The sequence below is a fragment of the Notamacropus eugenii genome, chromosome 3 (assembly GCF_028372415.1).
Source record: "Notamacropus eugenii isolate mMacEug1 chromosome 3, mMacEug1.pri_v2, whole genome shotgun sequence".
Lineage (NCBI taxonomy): Eukaryota > Metazoa > Chordata > Mammalia > Diprotodontia > Macropodidae > Notamacropus > Notamacropus eugenii.
Window position 1 is genome coordinate 481,385,787 of NC_092874.1, and position 16,522 is coordinate 481,402,308.

Below are 16,522 nucleotides of genomic sequence, written 5' to 3' on the forward strand. Positions count from 1 at the left end.
TTGGGCTGGCTTTAGGTCCAGGCTCGGTGATGACCAGAAAGCTGAGGAGAGAAGCTTGCTCCAGCAGGTTTCCCAGATGAGGAAGATCGTAGAACATTGTGGAACAAAGACCTGGAAGGGCCATGAACTGAGAGAATGGAGGGTCATGCTGCTGGAGCGAGTCCCTGCTGAGGAAGCCAGTGCTTATTTGAAGAAGCTGGGTGCTGGGTCTGCAGTCAGGAAGACCTGAGTTCCAATCCTGTCTTAGACACTTACTAACTGTTTCACCCAAGGCTACATTTTACTTTAAGTTTCTTCATTTGTGAAATGGGTATAATTACAGTATCTCCTTGTCAAGTGTGTTGTCGGATCAAGTGGGATAGTAATGTAAAGCATGTAGCGCAGTGTAAGCTCTACCTAGATGTAAGCTGCTGCTGCTGCTGCCACCACTGCTCCTGCTACTAAATCTGAAGAAGGTGGCCCAGTGGGGGAGGCAACACAGGCCAGTGGGAGAAACACTGAGTTTGTAGGCAGGAATCTTGGCTGTCTACTGGAAGCACAGGAGAGAAAGACAAAGAATGCCCCAAACCTCGCCCCCAATAATCTTACCTGCCAGCGAGGGAGAACAAGGACGCATCTTGAGTCAGACCGGGGAGAGTGTTACTGAGTGTGAGCACCGTGAAGGGTGACCTGGCTTGGAGCCTGCACGTAGGTTCTGCTTTGTGGTGAGGTCCGAGGCTAAAGGGATACACGGTTTTTTTAAGCTAACATTTATAAACTCCTTTAAGGTTCACAGAGCACTTCACTGGATCTTCACAATAACCCTGGGAAGTAGGTACTATTAGTCTCCTCATTTTACATATCAGGGAACCAAGACCGGTCGAGGTTAAGTGACTTGCCCAAGTCCACCCAGCAGCTAAGTGTCTGAGGTGGAATTTCAGCTCCAAGTCAGCACTCTCTGTGTTGGATCCCCAGGCTACCTGTTACACGTTAGTGACCGTGTAGTAGGAACAAACTAAACAAGAGATGGACCTTTTAGGGGCTTGGGAAGTAAGGGAGAGAGAAAGTGGAGCGGCCATGGTGTCAGTGGGGAACAGGGGAAGGAGGCACCTGTGGGGGGGGGGGGGCGCAAAGCTGACTGCTGGGGCTACTTGCTGGGGTGTGGCACCTTGGCAAGCCTGCAGGTTACTCTATATCTGTCTGGATCTCTCTGAGTTGTAGCTGAGAAAGAGGCCACCATGCCAAGCCCCCTGCTGGGCCACAAGCCTCTATAGGCAAATGCAGTCCGACACGTCATGATCCCATTTGGAATTTTCTTGGCCACGATACTGGAGTGGTTTACCATTGCTTTCTCTGGCTCATTTTACAGATGAGGAGACTCTGAGGCAAACATGGTTAAATGACTTGCCCAAGGTCACACAGCTCATAAATGTGTAAGGCCAGATTTGAATTCAGGCCCATTTCTTAGGTCCAGAAGCAATCTCCAAGCGTGTACATACATGCCTACAAATGCTCAGATAAATAAATGTGTAGATATATTCACAGCAGCACCCTTTGAAGGCTCCTCTGTATTGTTAGCACTTTCCCCTTCACTTCCTTAAGTCTGGACAATCAACAAAACAAGAAGCCAAGCCCTGGTTTGTGGTGTTTGCTGATTTCTGGGGTGTGAATGTTCCCCCTGGAAGTTTAATTATCAGTTCCCTGAGGCATGCCCCCTTGCGGACTTCCCAAGGTTCTCCGCACTAAAATGAAGATGCCCTTTGCCCTCTCTGCTGCACTGAAGGATAAAGGTTGGTCCCCAGCTTGGAGACAGTATAAAGGCCAGTTATATGACAGGAGGCACTGAGAAAAGGCCAGCCCGTCCGAATCCTGGCAGATGCTGATTCTGAAGGCCAAGGAGAGAGGACTGTGGGGATGGGTGGGAGTAGGAGACCTGAGTCCTGGGGTGAAGGTGGGAATGGGAGGGGCAGGAAACCCGAGTCATGGGGTGGGGGGCAAAAGATCTGAGTCTTAGGGTGTTGGGGGATAGGAAACCTGAGCCCTGGGTTGTAGGGGGCAAGGAGATCTGAGTCTTGGGGTACAGGCAGGAGACCTGAGTCCTGGGGTGGGAATGGGGGTGTTGGTGGGGTACAGGAAACTCAAGTCTTGGGGGGGTGTAGGAGACCTGAGCTCTGGGGTGAGGCGCAGGAGATCCGAGTTTTGGCGTGGGGCGCAGGAGACTCGAACCCTCCCTTGCCTCCCCCGAGCCCCCCCAGCACGTGTCTCCCAGGATTCTGACATGCTGGACTTTTCCCAGTGAGTCCTGTCCTACCACAGGGATTGGAAGCTTCAAGGGATCCTGCCCTTAGCCCGAGGGCTAAGACAAAGAAAGGAACTGTTCCAGATTTTTCCAGATCCCCTGGAGCTGTGGTGTCCCCAGCCTCGTCTTCCCCAAGGGGCTGTCACCGCAGGTATGAGTTCAAGGGCCATTAGTAAACAAACAAGGAGAGGTTTGCTCCAGCTAGCGGAGAAAGCTGATCAGAGGTTCTCAGTTCGTTCGGCGGTGTTAATTACGACTCCTTTTTTTAGAAAGTTGTTACTCAGGCCTCAAAATCTGGCTCAGGGAGAAATATGCCAAAAAGCTGTCCCAGTCTGCGGAGTGGATTTAAAAAGAGTAACTAAACCCCCCTCGGGCTGATTTTAGGCACTCATTCATATGCACTCGCAGCCCAGAGAAATGGGCGCTTTTCGAATGATCCCTGGGCTTGTCCTTGGCACCTGCGAGCAGAAACAAAGAACCTTTTCCTTCAGATCTGCTGGTTTTTGCTAAACTCATCTGTTTGAATTGTGATTCTGAATAATAGACAGGCCTGCCTATGGGCAGAGAACGTGGGATGTCGAGGTTGGTCTCCGTCTCCAGCTGAAAGGAATTGACTGGGATCATTAAAATCTACATTTTAAATGAGATTTAAATTAAATGAACATTTAATAGAAATTTAAACCCCTTAAAGTAAAATCATTTAGTTAAATTATCATTAAAATATCATTTTTGAAAATATGGTTTCTGAAAAAAATGTAATTTTAAAATGATTTATTCCAAGATCTTTCTCCCTTGAAAATAAACAGTTTAGAGATGCTGTTTGAAGACAATCCACCACTTATCTCTTTAAGTGCCTACTATGTGCAAGACTCTGGGGATGGGTCCATATTCTATTGTGATCTGTGATGTGAATGCTTCCTCCCTTGATGCATGGTAGAACCTAGCTATCTATGCCTTCCTGTGCTGTATGGCTGTTACTTGTGTCTTCTTTCAAATCAATCACTGGGGGTACACCCCACATAGTGGGACCCTTCTTACATGCTCATGGCATTGTATGGGTACCAGGGGCCATGAGGGACATCCATTGGTTTTGGGCCCCATTGGAATCCCAGTTTCAGAGTGCAGTGGGATTGGGGTTTTGGGACAGGACAGAACAGGACAGGACTCCCTGTCTGCCTCCCCCTCCCCTGCCTGCCTTCTTCTCTCCAAAGGAAGGTAAATTTGGATGGCCAAAAGCTGCCCAGCTGACTTGGGTTTTACTGGCTCCTTTCCTGTCCTGTCCTGTCTTTGGAGCCTTGAACCTGCTGCACTCTGAAACTAGGACTCTGGTGGCCCCCGCCTAAGGGCTCCTCTGGACCCTCCTAGCCTGGGGGTGGTTATCAATAGTAACTGTTGCTGTTTCCCTCCCAACCTGAGGTCTTTCTTTTTTCTTGGCCTCATTAAAGGGGCCATGGCCTGGCTACTTCTTTAACAGGCCTATTCAATGAATGGGCATTGCCTCACCTAAGTGAGTACCTGCAAAGACCTTGGCCTAAAGGGCCCAAGGTCTCCCAGTGCATCCTGGGTCATCTCCAGTCATCCTGATGAATATCTGGTCACTGGATTCAGATGGCTCTGGAGGAAGAGTGAGGCTGGTGACCTGAGCAGCCCTCCCTCACTCAAAACAAAGTCACGTGCAAGTCACATCGTCATTTCTCTGATGGCACGGTCTTCTTCAGCAACGAAGGACGAACATAATCCTGTGAGCTCTACGTATGTGATTTTTGTTGTTGAGTCATTTCGGTTGTGTCTGACTCTTTATGACGCCATTTGGGGTTTGCTTGGAAAGGATACTAGAATGGTTTGCCCTTTCCTTCTCCAAATCATTTTACAATGAGGAATTCAGGCAAATAAGGTGAAGTGACTTGCCCAGGGTCACATAGCTAGTAAGTGTCTGAGGCCAGATTTGAATCCAGGGAGGAGTCTTCCTGACTCCAGGCCCAGCAGCTATGTCCATTGTACCTCCTAGCTCCCCTAAAAATGTGACTGTTTCATCTCTTCCCGCCCCACCTCAAGTATAGACTTCTCTGCCATATCCTCTAAATGTTTGTTTGAGCCATTGCTGTGTTGCATTCTGTTCACTACCACCATGAACTTCCCCTTGGTCATTGGGTGATCCAGTTTGTTTTGAAAAGACTCTAGTTTTCTATGACTTGCAGCCACAGGACAACCCCTAAGGATTATAGGTGCTTGGTGGGCCATTGTTTTAGTGGAAACTCGAAGCCATTAAGAGAACTGTGCAATTTTCCAAAGGCAATCCAGCCTATTTGGGTCCTAGAAATAAAAAAGCAAAAAGCAATCCCTGCTCACAAGGAGTTTATATTCCACATTTATGGTAACCCCCTGATATATTAGAAAGAGAAATGAATTGGGAGTCAGGTGATGACAGTAATGGTAGCTAGCACTAATACGACACTTTAAGATTGGTGGAGCTCTTTTTACACGGGATCTCTTTGGATCTGAAGAGCTGAAATTAGAGTTGTGAGCCCATCCCTTAGGGGTTGTGTGACGTTAGCCAAATCACCTCACTTTTCTGGCCTCAGTTACTTCTTCTGTAATAAAAGGGTCTTCAAGCAAAGACTGACTGATCGGTTGCTGGATAAGTCCATCAATAAGGGGCCAGTGGCTGTGCTAAGCACTGGAGCTACAAAGGGCCTCTCCAACTCTAAACTTTGGGATCCAATGGTATTTTAGTGGAGAAAATGGAGAATGTGAATAAAATAATAACAAACTTAAAAAAAATCCCAAAGTTAAATGTTTGAAGCTCACATTGTCTTCAAAGAATAAGTCTCTTCTGTTAGTTATTTCTGGACAGATTCAAGCTCAGATTCCTGGCTTGCATTCATTTCATGGAGTCACATATCGGGAATTTTGTATCTTGATAACATTTTGTATGAAGTCAGTAACATCCTTGATTTAGGGCTGGCAGTGACCTTAGGAGCCATATGGTCCAATTTCCTCATTTGACTGATGAACAAACAGACCTAGAGATGTCACAGAGCTTTGCCCAAGATTACAGAGGTAATCAAACCCTAGGTCTTCTGCCTCCACATCCAGTGTGCTTTCTACTGAAGGATTTTGTTTCTTCAGATTTCATACTCTGTTTAAGCAACTCTTTAGCATTGAAAAAACCCCACACATATAAAATACAAAAATATACTTTTTATCATGTCTCTGTTTCCTGTTGGACTTTTTGGGAAATACAGCAACTCCTGGCTGTTTGGGTGATTCCTTCCCCCTTTTACCCTGTCTTGGAATCTCCCGTGATGTCATCGGTCCTCTTCAAAAATGGAGGGCAAACAACAACCACCTACGTTGGCAGAATATGTGCTGAGTCCTTTCCCCCTTTCGTATATTTTGGATGTGGGAGGGTGGGAATTTTTCAATGCAGAAGTAAAATAAACTCTTTCCAGCTGTCCAGAGCTGTTAATAATAAAGGCGGCGTGGCTGCAGAGCAGCGGAATTCCTCTACGTGCATCGCTCTGTCATGTGACCATGCTTGTTGTCTTGACTTGGCCTGCTTGTATTATGGTGAGCATGGAATTATGGGGGAGAGAAAACTAGGATAGTGGGGAGGACAGAGACCCCTCTTTCATGTGGCATTCATGTGTTTGGGAAAAACTACAGGGGGAGGAGGAGGGAAAAAGACAAGACTCTGAAAATTCAAGATGAAAGTCTTCCTGATGGGTTCACCATCAGTACTTGTGGGTATAGCCAAGGTCCCTCAGCGTATGGAGCACAGGATTAGCCTAACCACTATCTGAAGAGGAAAGCCATGGTGATTTCTGTGAGTCTCAGAGGGATGCTTTTCTATAGAATCATGGGATTTCAGAGTTGTAAGGTTTTTCACAACTATCAGGTCTAATATAGGTTTTTGTATTAAAACCCCAAAGGTTTAAGACTACATTAAGACTTTTGGGACATCCCGTATGAACCTGGGCATGACTCTTCTCGGTTTGTATCTTGTGTACTCTTAGATATTGTCTCCCCCATTGAAATGTAAGCTCCCTGAAGGCAGGGACCATTTTTGCCTTTCTTTGTATATCCAGTGCTTGGCATAGCTCCTGGTCCAGACTACTTATGGATGGCAAACTGAATAACCTATCAGTCAGTCTTTGCTTGAAGACAAGGGGGAGCTGCCTGAGGCAGCCCACTAAGTTTTAGGGCATGTTTAATTTTTAGAAAGCCTTTCCTGACACCCTAAATCTGCCAGGCCTCTCAGCTGCTTTGGCCATCACCCACCTAGGTGGTGCAGGGCTTCTGAAATGCAAGCCCACAGGTATGAGATGGCAGATGTGAAATGCTGGCAAATCTTAAAACCCTAAATAAATGTTAGCTCACTGTTATCATGACTGTGAATATTGCCCTCATCCTTTGTTCAGTAAGCCAAAAGCCCTGGAATTGACATGGGAGAGAGAATATCATAGAGAATGGGTATAATCAGACCACATTTTTAGTTTTGGGATGTCTCTGGTGCACTTGATGAAACCCAGAAGGTAACATGAAAATGAGATTGAGGGTAAGGAAATACAGTCCTATGGCATGTGCCTGTGAATTTCACTTGTTACAGACATTGAAAAGAATCTTTCCCCCTGTCAATTAATGTCTTATTTATTTATTATCCAATTTGTGGTACTGTGGAGAGAATGGTAGATTTGAAGTCAGAGAACTCAAAACCACCTGTTTGATTTTGGGTAGTCACTAAACCTCAGTGGGCCTCAGTTTCCTCATTTGTAAGGTGGGGAGATTGGATAAGATAGCCTCTAGGATACCTTTGAATGCTAAATTTATGATACAATAAACACTCATAAAATTCCTCCAAACCAAAGTTCCAGGAGGATATACAAAAATATTGCAGTGTAAGCTGAATGAGTAAACATCTGGACGCAAGAAGATCAAACTTGATTGAAAAAGAATGCTCAGTTTAGATCATAAAGGAAGGGGACTGAACAACAGATGAAGACCCTCCACTGAAAATACTTTCTTTGGGGCTGTACCCAATCCCATCCTGGCTGTCCCTCCCAGGGAAGATCGAAGGAAAGATGGGGGAGGACATAGATGCACCTTTGATATTTTCTTTTCAATTAATTTCTTCCTGTGTGGTGCATAAGGATGGGAAACATGGACTGAAGGAGGTTGTCTCACTTTTCTAAGGTGCCAAGTGGCACACCTTGGATCCATCTTCTGAAAAGAGAGTGCTAAATGTAGAAAAGGCAGGGAATTCACCAAACCCAGTCCTCGGTAAGGGTGGGGTGGCTTTCCAGGATAAGATATCGACCACTGATTTTCTAATATGTCCTAAAGTGTTTTCTGTGAGTGCTTTAGAGAGCCCTTAAATGATTTTTCTTGCAACTAACAGTTTTTTTTCTTTTGACACAATTTCAACAAATGTTCTGTTAAGTTTCCTTGAAGAACAGTAGTTAGCCATAGATATGTGTTATGGTTTTCTTAAGGAACTATTTCAAGATTTTTAGAAAGAGGAATTGAAAGTGGAATGGTGTCTGTAAATGAGTAAGATAGTATTTCTTTAAGTGACGCAGGCCAGTTAACCCAGACTTTGTACAGATATAGTTATTGACTAATGAATATTTATGAGTGCAGACCCTAATTCCAAAGGAATTCTATTAACTTTACTACTTAGGCTTAGCCTGTTCATAACTGATGAATTTAAAGCAGTAGTGTGCTGAAACTGGCTTATACCAGGTCACATGAGCAGATTGTTAAGTAATCAGTGTGAGTATTTACATTTTGGACATCAGCAAATGCTACCAATCAGAGCTTGGTTTATTGTTCTGGTACTTGTTTAGACTTGAGAAAAAGCCAGTAATTCAGATTAAATGTAAAATCATGCCAGGTGTGCTTTTTTCTTGCAGAGCCGGTTGTTAAACATTTACTATCAGTACATCCTTGATTTAAAAGTACACTGAGATTGAGTGGTTGGTAAGAAGCTGCAGCTCCCTTTGGTAACCTCAGCATAAAACCACACAGCCCCTAATACTAAGGGCCACCCACAACAGCTTGGTTCTGTTGAGCTGAAATTACACATGAAATTCATTTCCTTGAAGCAGGTCAAAGATGGTCCTGGATGGCAGTGAAATAGGGCTCATACATATTCTGTGATTCTTGTATGAATGAATATGTCTAAGAAATTAATTTGCTTGGTATCAGTAAACCCTGTAGTCAGATCACATGAACATGATGCCGTAATGCTTGAACCACCAAGTTGGAGTAAAACAGAGACTTTCTGCACAGTTATGTTCTTTGCTTCTGGCCGCCAAGCATATGCAACCTGCCAGTTAGCATGACATGTAGATGTAGCAAAACTTCTGCTTTTATTGGCCAGAGGTCTTGTCTATTGTGGACATTGAAAATAATGACTATGGAGAGTTTATTCTTCAGTGTTTTTCATTGTCGAAGAGTTGGGCTTTTTTAGAAACTGCACATATTTCTTTGAACATCTTTGATTCAATATGGTTTAAAATGGATATGCAGATTATTAGCATCAACTGAAATGAAGCAAAATATCATGAAGAGCGGGCGGGGGCTCGGATGTGTGACAATGGAGGCGTGTTGGTTACAAGGAATAGCATTTTCCGTGTATAGACAGGAGTCATGCTACAGTGCTTAGAGCTCCAGGCCTGGAGCCTGCTAGAGCCAGATTCAAGTCTTACCTTTGACAGTTGCAAGCTGTGTCATTGATGACAAGTCTCAAACTCTTGGAGCCCCGATTTGCTTATCTATAAAATGAGAGTAGGAAAAAGGTTATTTCTAAGGGCTGTGCTGTTGCTAAATCCTTGGGCCCTACTTTGGCTAGACAAGTATAACTGAGACCATTTGAGGATTTAATTCAGGACTTCTAGGATTAAAGGATGATCATGATTTAATCCCCAGTTTGCCAGTGAGACCACCTTCCAGATGACCTGGAAATTCACGAGGGATAATACAATTGACCAAGCAGCTGTTTCACTCACCTCCCCAATCACATGGAGAACTGGTTTGATCAACCTCAACTCCTCCATGACTGGGAGAGAACTTTCAAGTGGAGTATTTGCTAAAATAGCTATAAGCTAGTGGTTTGTCTAGCCTGGCCATCTTAAAAAGTTAATTTACAGAGCCCTACCTCTTGGTCACAGGCTACCTCTTGGAGTAAAGCTGGGGTCATAGAATTTCCATGTTTTGAAAGTTTTCCCCAAATTGGAAAAAACAAAAGAAGAAGTAATTGCAAGCTCAGTAAGTTTATAAGAAAGTAATTGTGAAAAATTGCATATAAATCCTTAAAGGTCCTGTTAACTAATGGCCGAGAAAATGAAATCCAAGCTGGCAGTCTGCTAGTCTGCTCTGTGGTTGTGATTGGCCCCATTTCAAAACAATTTAATCAGTAAGAGAAGCCTTCCAATTTGTAATTTTAGTCTTAAAGGTTTTCATGTATTATCAATGAATGTCAAGGCCTACCTACAATTTCAAAGCCATCTTAGATTTTATTTGTGGCTTAATTCTCCATTGTCATTCTCAGTGAATAGCCGCTCATCTTTCTTTGAAGCAAATGAGGAGCAGTGGGCTTCAGGTCGTCCTTGGTCAGGTTCAGGGCTGGAGGATTTTGTATAAATGCTGTAATGAAAGGAAACTCACCGAACGGTTGGAATAAAAATAACATTCTGATTTTAGCTGGAGCTCACAGAAGCAAAGGAATTCCAAGCCCTGGACCCAAGCCTCAGCTATGATGGCCCGACATGGTTTCAATCATAATTGGCCTAATTGTACCCTGTTGAGAGTAGATATTGAATGTTTGACCTCTAACCATGATTCTCTTTGCTCTTGTGATCTCCTCTGAGAATGATAATGTAATTTTAAGGTTTTCTTTATTTGGCAAAGAGATGTTGGGGGAAGCATTTCAATGTTCTTTCTTATGTTTGCTTGCTAGCTTGCATGTATCCTGTGCATCCCTAACAAATCAATTTCCTTCTCCTCACTCTTTGCCATGGGCTTCATCCTTGGTCTAGAAGACTGTACACTGTGAAAGTAGGGTCGATGATGATGGAGCCATACTATCATCTGTTGTTTCACGATTGCTAAGGAATGCTAAATACCAAAAGATTAGTGAACTGGGAAATGGATGTGCATTTCTCTTGATTTCAGCTAGGGAGTGTGCCATCCTTACTGTATTTTGGATAGGTATGCAGTTGAACTATTTTCCCTTTTCCATTAGAATTCAGTTTGCCGGATTCAGAAATACCAATTCTTAGAAATTGTAATGAGGGAAGTCAATAAACGGCCACTAGCCTTGGGCCAGCCTCTCATTGTAAAATACAGAAAGGGAGGATTGGCAGGGACAGCCAGTAACCTTTTGGCACCCTAGCCCAAGGACACAGCCCTGCAGAGGCCAAAGACAGAGCCCAAGGAACTCATTTGGCTGCCAAGGATCAGGTCATGTAAGGGAAAGGCCTCCATCGTTCACAAGGCAAGACTTTAACATGCCAAGCAATAAAAGCTTCTCTTATTTGAAAAGGTGAGGCTGGTCAGAGCTATGGAAGACTGCCATTTGACCAGGTGGGTTTGGGGCTTTTAAAATAAAACCAGAAAACAAAGTATTCAGGCCACTTTGTAAATAAAGAGAGAGGTCTTAGCTTGACAATCATCGGTAGACACATTTTATCTCCTTTGCTAGTTTGAACAGAATGGAATAAAAAGTTCCAGTGCTACAGGGCTCTGTGAAGAATACTTCCTCCCCTGTTGTATATTGTAACTCCTCAGTGCCTGGACTCCTTACTTGCTTAGAAATCCTGGAGGTTAAAAAAAAAGAAGTTATCACTCTCTGGCCAACATGGTGACATGTATCTCCAAACTTAGGCTGATTCTCAGATGAAAGATAATCTGTTCCAGGACCTTTTCATCCCTGTGTGGCTAATTAGAATCAATGCTGGGATCAGCTAGAAATGCCTCTGTTCACCACATGGCTTCTTCCTGTCTTTCCTTTTTCTTACATACCTGACCATATTGGCTTACTTGTCGTTCCTCACAGCTGACTCTCCATTTCTGTCTCCGTGCCTTTGCACTGGCTCTTCTCTGTGCTGAGAGGGTTCTCTTTCCTGCCACTGAGAATCCCTGACTTCTTTCATAATCCAGTGGAAGCATCACCTTCTGTAAGACGCCTTTCTTGACACTCTCAGCTACTGTTACCTTCTTCTTGAAGGTTACATTGATCTCCTTTGCATGTGTTTTGCATATGCCCATATAGGTACATGCTGTTTTCCTCTTTGCAGTTTAAGTACTTTGAGGATAGGGACTATTGTTGCTTTTTCCTTGTACCTTTAGTACTTAGCACAGAGCCTGTCATGAAGCTCTGTTTGTTGACTGTTCTAAGAGATGAATGTTTTTCTAACTTTTGTGCCCTCTCATATATCCTTTAAAAAATTTGTTTTAACAATTTGCAATTCTACCAACAATGTATAAGTGAATTTGTTTCTTTAAGATCTTACTAATATTGGATTTTGTCATTATTCATTATTTTTTTCCTTTTGCTTGGAGAACAGTATGAAGTGGTACTTTGAGGTTGTTTTCATTTTAATTCTTTCATTATCATTCAAGTTCAAGTTTTTTCAAGTAATTAGTCACAGTATGTGAATGTCTTAAAATGTTCAGATCCTTTGTAAAATGTCATCAATTCAATGGGGGAGGGGGTCTAAGATCCCTGAAATATTTTTATCCGTTTCTTATAAATTTTAGATGTTAAATTATTTTTCTCCTGTGGTTGCTAAAATGTTTTTTTCCCCTGGAGTTTTTTTCCTTAACTTAATTTTATTGTTTTGGTTGTGTAAATTTCAAATTTTACTTAATCAATTCCATATAAATCTTATTATTAATAAGATAAGTTAAATATTTACTTGTACTCTAGAATTGAGAGACATCATTTCCTCTTCTAACTTTCTTATAGTTTTATTTCTTATACTTGGTTCTACGATCTACCTAGAATTTATTATAGAATGTACTATGAGGCACGACTCCATATTTGCTTTTCACTGTATTTCTAGCAGGTTTTCCCTTCCACACTGTTTGCACAATGCCTTCCTTCTCATTTTTGTTGTCTACAAAGGACTCATTAGACTCTCATCTTTTGGATGACTCTGGTTGTTTCTCCAGAATTTCTAGTCTTTTCCCCAAATCTGTTTCTTGTAATGTTTGGTTTTGCTCCTTATCAGATTGGCCTGATGCAAACAGCTTTCATCATATGATTTCAAGTTTGAGAAGCAATGTCCTTATTTCCTAAAGGGAAGGGAAGTGACTGATCTGAGGTGGCACGGTTTGTGTTGTTAGCAGCAATGTCCACACTGTGATGACCACTTTCCAAGTATCCCTCAGACAAGTGCTCTTCCCACTATGGAGCATCCTACTTCCCTAAAAGCTGGCATTGGTTGCAGGATTCATTTAGTGCTTTTAGTGAGGATTGCTTCTGCATAATGCCAATGACTTCTATATATTCCATGAGGAAAACTTACCTTGTCTCCTTCCCAAATTAGTTATATTGACTGTATTTGCATAGTCCTGAGATGTAAGATAAGATTATGACCTGAAAGTTTTATAGGGGAGGCACAATGAGGTGAATATCAGAGAGATACAGTAGGGAGTCCTCAAGCTTCAGAGAGTCCAGAGGAGGGCAGCCAGGCAGGGAGGGAGCACTTGGAGTTGGTCTCATACAAAGGGCATGTTTGTCTTTGAGAAGGAAGGACTGAGGGAAGACATGGGAACTCTGGTCAAATGTTTAATGGGCTGTCACTCAGATGAGGAACCAAACTGATTCTCTTCTTCCATAGAAGGCAGAGCATGGAAAAAGCTGTGAGCAGACACATTTGAGCTCCATGGCCAGGGATACTTGTGGCTGGATAGAGCCTTCCATATATGAAATAGGCTGTCTTGGCAAAGAAAAGATCTTCAGGCAGAGGCTGGATGACCAAGGCTTGTTGGTAGCGTGCCCATCTAGAGGCTTTTCAAGGTATATCCTGTATTTAACAGGCACCAGGTGAAACCAAACCAAATAAACCCTGAATTCTAGCAAAGAATAAACAATAGCTAAGTACTTAAGCAGCTCTGTGGTGTGGTGAGTAGAGCTGTGGGCCTGGAGGCAGGAAGACTCATCTTCCTGAGTTCAGATCCAGCCTCAGACTCTAAGCAGTGTGATCCTGGGTGAGTCACTCAGTCCTGTTTGTCTCTGTTTCCTCATCTATCTTTGCCAAGAAAACCCCAAATGGGGTCATGAATGGCTCAACAACAGCCACATATATGTGTATGTATGTATATATGTGTGTATATATGTATACATGCTACTTGTAGCACAGAAATCTAAGATGAAGCCCTTTGTGAGGAAGTCATCAGAGAAGCAGAACCGTATACCCACGGAGGGTTTTGGTGTTTGGCTCAAGTCCGGTCGTCCTGGAAACCTTCTATGACCTCTGACAATAATATCCTTTACCTTGTTCAGCTGAGGAGAGGTGATGGGAAGGCTGAGGCATGTACTGAGAAACCTCTACACTGAGGCATGTACTGAGAAACCTCTACACTAGGGCAATGTGAATCAGTGACCCTGAGGGAGAGAAGAGAAACTGCCCCCCATCACAACACTTACCACAGGTGACTGTGACTTGCCCAAGCCCTGGACACTGGATAGTGCCCTCTTACTGACACATGCTTATTCTCTACAAGCTTCTGTTTGTATTAGCCCTTAGGTAAGACTTGAAGAAAAGTGAAGGGCTGTAAGGAAATTGGTGATAAGAACCTTTGGATTTCCTCTTTGTAGATGTAGGAAAGGGGTAGACCAAAAATGGACCCATTGGTTGAGATCAGTGTCTAGAGAGGGCAGCTATGCTGATTGCCCAGGGTTAGCTTGGATTGGGTGAGGACTGGCTCATTGCCCCAGCGAGGGTTTGTCCTGGGAGTCTCCTCCACCTAAGCGTTCTATGTTGACTCATTAGGAATCTTCTTGTCTGTCCCTGATGCTAAGTGTAGGCTCTCAGACAAAGGGAACCACAACTGCTAGCTCTGTGGCTCCCCATGTAGCCATTCTGTGCCCTTCTCTATTGAACCGATGATAGCTGTACCAGGAGACTTTTGTTTTTGAGAGTTCCCCATTCTTAAGCTTATTACCTATGGAATCTATGCCTTTCCCCTTTGGAGGAATCAAGGAAATAGTAGCAGCGGTTTCATTGTTCTAGGTAACTTCTAGCATGGAATCTTTTCACCTGTGAAGATCAATAACTCTTCTGAAATTTGCATTCTTGGATATTTGTTTGAGGCACTGAGAGGCTGGGTAACTTGTTCCTGATCACACAGCTTGTATTTATTATGGACAGGACTAACACATAAGTCTTCCCGGCTCCAGGGCTGATCTTATACCTACTATGCCACACTGCCTTTTTATAGAATGGCACTGATTTGATTTCTGCACTTTTTGACATCTGGTCTCCTAAAGCCTAGGACTCCCTTCAGAGTGTGTTCGATGTTTCCCTCTTCACATGAACTCTAAGCCAGCATGGTCACTGCTTCCAAAGGTTCCCATCCTTTCTAATTAAATGACGATAACCAGCAACCATTTCTCAAGTGCATTGGCAGCTATGCTGGCGATGCTTTGAAAACAGGAATTCAATTTTGTTTCTGTCAATTTTCAAGGCAACATTCTCCTCCGTTGATGGTAGCGCTGGCCATGCTTTTTCAGTCTCCTTTATGTGAACTTTGAAATGTCTGTCATGCTGTGGTCACTGGGAGGGAGACTGGACAAGGGACGTCAGGACCCAGATCTGGACTCGGTCTGGGCCCGATCTCATCTGCATAAAGTGATTTCAGCTTTCCTTCCACAACATTGCAAACTAGAAAATGTTTGGCCATTGGCCTTTGGCTAAACAAGGGTGAGGCTGCAGAAACAGCCTTGCTCCTGAGCCCCAAAGTCCAGCCCAGGGCTCTTCACTTGTTTTGAGCCATCCATCTGACTGCAGTTGGGGAAGCTGATGAACCCCTTCTCAGAATCATGTTTTTAAATACACAAAATGAAATGCAGAGGATTGCAAAGGAAGCCAATGATTAGTGACAAGGAAGATGTCAAGTTCACTGACTGTGAAATCTCTCCTCAGACCCCTAGGCTCATTAAACACCGAGTTCTTGTTTCAGTCCTTGAAGGGTCGAGGGGCACTTTGGTAGGGGGCTGCTGTCCGAAGACCTGAGCCTCTATTTTGCCTCAAGAGTGAATTCAGAGCAACAAAACTTCATAAAGTTTCTGATCCCCAAACTCCCAATTTGGCAGGACTTGAAGTTGTTTAGCTCCTTTCTATTTAGCACAGGCTTATTAAGCGCCAATTATGTGCCAGACCCGGTCCTAGGTGTTAGGAGTACCCACCCAACCTCTCGTCCTCCAAAACAGGAAAAAAAGGGAAAATTGTCCCAACTCTCATGGATCTTATAGTCTCCTGGGGGGAAACAACATCCACAGATCAATCCAAAGGGAAGAGAAAGAAGGGGGAGTGTCATGAAGTGCTAGCACAAGCTATTGGCCTCTTAGGAAATCCTTTCACCTCTATGAACCTCAGCGTCTTCTATAAAATAGGGATGATAATAGCTCCTACCTCCCAGGGGTGTTGTGAGGATCCAGTGAGATAATATTTGTATAACCCTTGGTCAGTACAATGCCTGGTCCTTAGCAGATGCCACAGAAGTGCTCGTTTCCTTCTCTTCACTTCTCAGTTTTCCCTTGTCTTAATTCTTCACTTTGGTCCTCACGCAGGGTCCCTCTTTTATGTCTCCTAGATTTTTTGTGTGTTTTTTTCCTATAAGATAAGGGAGTAGGCTTGATTTTTCTTATGATAGAAATAAACACTTTCAGATAAAGGACCTCACCAAAGTCAGAGGTTGATTCACAGGCCATTTGGGTGATTGACAGACAACAGATTAATTAACCAATTAATTAATTTTGCTGTTTGTATAACAGAGAAAATCTGCTGCTTTATAAATTCTGGGTATGCTGTGGGAATAAAGGGAAAGAGGGAGTTAATTCTAGGATCACAAAATCAGACCTAGTACCAGCATTGCCCCAGAAGCCAGAAATTGGGCATAAATTGCTAAGCACTAAAAATTATGATATATGTGTGTCTAATATATATATCTTATATGCTTCTCTGTATATTTCATAATCCTGAAATGGTACCTCCTTTCTCCCTTCCCATCCTT

General features: G+C 43.4%; 1 protein-coding gene across 4 annotated transcripts in view; it reads left to right on the forward strand.

Moving 5' to 3' along the window:
* Window positions 1-16,522, forward strand: part of SUGCT (succinyl-CoA:glutarate-CoA transferase) — a 634,978-nt gene that overhangs the window by 181,377 nt on the left and 437,079 nt on the right. The window lies entirely within an intron of this gene.